The sequence below is a fragment of the Phoca vitulina genome, unplaced genomic scaffold, assembly GCF_004348235.1.
Source record: "Phoca vitulina isolate PV1807 unplaced genomic scaffold, GSC_HSeal_1.0 scaffold25, whole genome shotgun sequence".
In the NCBI taxonomy this organism is placed as follows: domain Eukaryota; kingdom Metazoa; phylum Chordata; class Mammalia; order Carnivora; family Phocidae; genus Phoca; species Phoca vitulina.
In genome coordinates, this window is record NW_022589728.1 from 17552854 (window position 1) to 17556261 (window position 3408).

The following is a 3408-nucleotide window of genomic DNA, read 5'->3' on the forward strand; positions in this document are numbered from 1 at the left end:
TAGGTATCTTATGGTTTGGGGCGCAATTGTAAATGGATCAACTTCTTAATTTCTCTTTCTTCTGTCTCATTGTTAGTGTATAGACATGCAACTGATTTCTGTGCATTGATTTCATATCCTTCCACATTGCTGAATTCCTGTATGAGTTCTAGCAATTTTGGAGTGGAGTCTTTTGGGTTTTCCACATAGAGTATCATGTCATCTGCAGAGAGTAAGAGTTTGACTTCTTTGCCTATTTGGATGCCTTTTATTTCTTTTTATTGTCTGATTGCTGAGGCTAGGAGGACATCCTGGTCATGTTCCTGAACTTAGGGGAGAAGCTCTCAGTTTTTCCCCATTGAAAATGATATTTGCTGTGGGCTTTTCATATATGGCTTTTATGATATTGAGGTATGTTTCCTCTATCCCTACACTGTGAAGAGTTTAATCAAGAAAGGATGCTGTAAACTTCTTCCTAGAAACATCGCCAAAGGCAAGGGAAGCAAGGGCAAAAAGGAACTATTGGGACTTCATCAAGATAAAAATCTTTTGCACAGCAAAGGAAACGGTCGACAAAACCAAAAGACAACCGACAGAATGGGAGAAGATATTTGCAAATGCTTTATCAGATAAAGGCCTAGTATCCAAAATCTATAAAGAACTTATCAAACTCAACACCCAAAGAACAAATAATCCAATCAAGAAATGGGCAGAAGACATGAACAGACATTTCTGCAAAGAAGACATCCAAATGGCCAACAGACACATGAAAAAGTGCTCAGCATCCCTTGGCATTGGGGAAATCCAAATCAAAACCTCAATGAGATACCACCTCACACCAGTCAGAATAGCTAAAATGAACAAGTCAGGAAACAACAGATGTTGGTGAGGATGCGGAGACAGGGGAACCCTCCTACACTGTTGGTGGGAATGCAAGCTGGTGCAGCCACTCTGGAAAACAGTATGGAGGTTCCTCAAAAAGTTGAAAATAGAGCTACCTTACGACCCAGCAATTGCACTACTGGGTATTTACCCCAGAGTTACAAATGTAGTGATCTGAAGGGGCATGTGCACCCCAATGTTTATAGCAGTAATGTCCAATAGCCAAACTATGGAAAGAGCCTAGATGTCCATCAACAGATGAATGGATGAAGAAGATGTGGTATATATATACAATGGAATATTATGCAGCCATCAAAAAATGAAATCTTGCCATTTGCAATGACATGGATGGAACTAGAGGGTATTATGCTAAGCAAAGTAAGTCAATCAGAGAAAGACAAGTATCATATGATCTCACTGATATGAGGAATTTGAGAAACAAGACAGAGGATCATAGGGAAAGGGAGGGAAAAATGAAACAAGACAAAACCGGAGAGGGGGACAAACCATAAGAGACTCTTAATCTCAGGAAACAAACAGGGTTTACGGGAGTGGAGGGGGGTGGAAGGGATGGGGTGGCTGGGTGATGAACACTGGATAGGGTATTTACTATGGTGAGCACTGTGAATTGTGTAAGACTGATTAATAACAGACCTGTACCCCTGAAACAAGTAATACATAATATGTTAATTAAAAAATTTTTTTAAAAGATTATGATTTACTGAAAGCTCAGATGATGAGTAGCATTATTTTTTTTTAGCAATAAAGTATTTTTAAATTGAAAAAAAGAAGAAAGAAAGGAATGGGGTGCCTGAGTGGCTGTATGGGGTGCGTGAGTGGCTCCGTAGGTTAAGCCTCTGCCTTTGGCTCAGGTCATGATCCCAGGGTCCTAGGATTGAGCCTTGCATCAGGCTCCCTGCTCAGTGGGGAGTCTGCTTCTCCCTCTGCCCCTCCACCTCCCCCTGCTCGTGCACTCTCTCTCTCTCAAATAAATAAATAAAATCTTTTTTAAAAAAAAGAAAGAAAGGATGCTGTACTTTGTCAAATGCTTTTTCTGCATCTATTGAGAGGATCATATGGTTCTTGTCCTTTCTTTTATTAATGTGTAGTGTATCACATTGATTTGCGGAGGTTGAGCCACCTTTGCAGCCCAGGAATAAATCCCACTTGGTTGTAGTGAATAACCCTTTTAATGTACTGTTTGATCTATTGCCTGGTATCTTGGTGAGAATTTTTGCATCTATGTTCCATCAGGGATATTGGTCTATAATTCTCCTTTTTGGTGGGGTCTTTGGTTTTGGGATCAAGGTTATGTTGGCCTCATAGAAAGAGTTTGGAAGTTTTTCTTCCATTTCTATTTTTTAGAACAGTTTCAGAAGAATAGGTATTAATTCTTCTTGAAATATTTGGTAGAATTCCCCTGGGAAGCCATCTGGCCCTGGACTCTTGTTTGTTGGAAGATTTTTGATTACTGCTTCAATTTCCTTGCTGGTGGTTATGGGTCTGTTCAGGTTTTCTATTTCTTCCTGTTTCAGTTTTGGTAGTTTATAAGTCTCCAGGAATGCATCCATTTCTTCCAGATTGCCTAATTTGTTGGCATGCTCATAACATGTTCTTATAGTTTCGTTTTGTTTTTTTTTAAGATTTTATTTATTTATTTGACAGAGGGAGAGAGATGGCGAGAGCAGGAACACAAGCAGGGGGAGTGGGAGAGGGAGAAGCAGGCTTCCTGCCGAGCAGGGAGCCCAATGTGGGATTCGATCCCGGGACCCTGGGATCATGACCTGAGCCGAAGGCAGATGCTTAACGACTGAGCCACCCAGGCGCCCACATGTTCTTATAGTTGTTTGTATTTCTTTGGTATTGGTTGTGATCTCTCCTCTTTCATTCAGGATTTTATTTATTTGGGTCCATTCTCTTTTCTTTTTGATAAGTCTGGCTTGGGGTTTATCAATCTTATTAATTCTTTCAAAGAACGAGTTCCTAGTTTCCTTGATCTGTTCTACTATTCTTTTGGTTTCTATTTCATTGATTTCTGCTCTGATCTTTATTATTTCTCTTCTCCTGCTGGGTTTAGGCTTTATTTGCTGTTCTTTCTCCAGCTCATTTAGGTGTAGGGTTAGGTTGTGTATTTGAGACCTTTCTTGTTTCTTGAGAAAGGCTTGTATTGCTATATCCTTCCCTCTTAGGACCACCTCTGCTGCATCCCAAAGGTTTTGAAGTTGTGTTTTCATTTTCACTTGTTTCCATTAATTTTTTTAATTCCTCTTTAATTTCCTGGTTGACCCATTCATTCTTCAGTAGGATGCTCTTTAGCCTCCATGTATTTGAGTTCTTTCCAAATTTCTTCTTGTGATTGAGTTCAAGTTTCAAAGCACTGTGGTCTGAAAATATGCAGGGAATGATCCCAATCTTTTGGTACCAGTTGAGACCTGATTTGTGACCCAGGATGTGATTTATTTTAGAGAACGTTCCATGAGCACTTGAGAAGAATGTTTCTTCTGTTGCTTTAGAATGGAATGCTCTGAATATATCTATTAAGTCCAT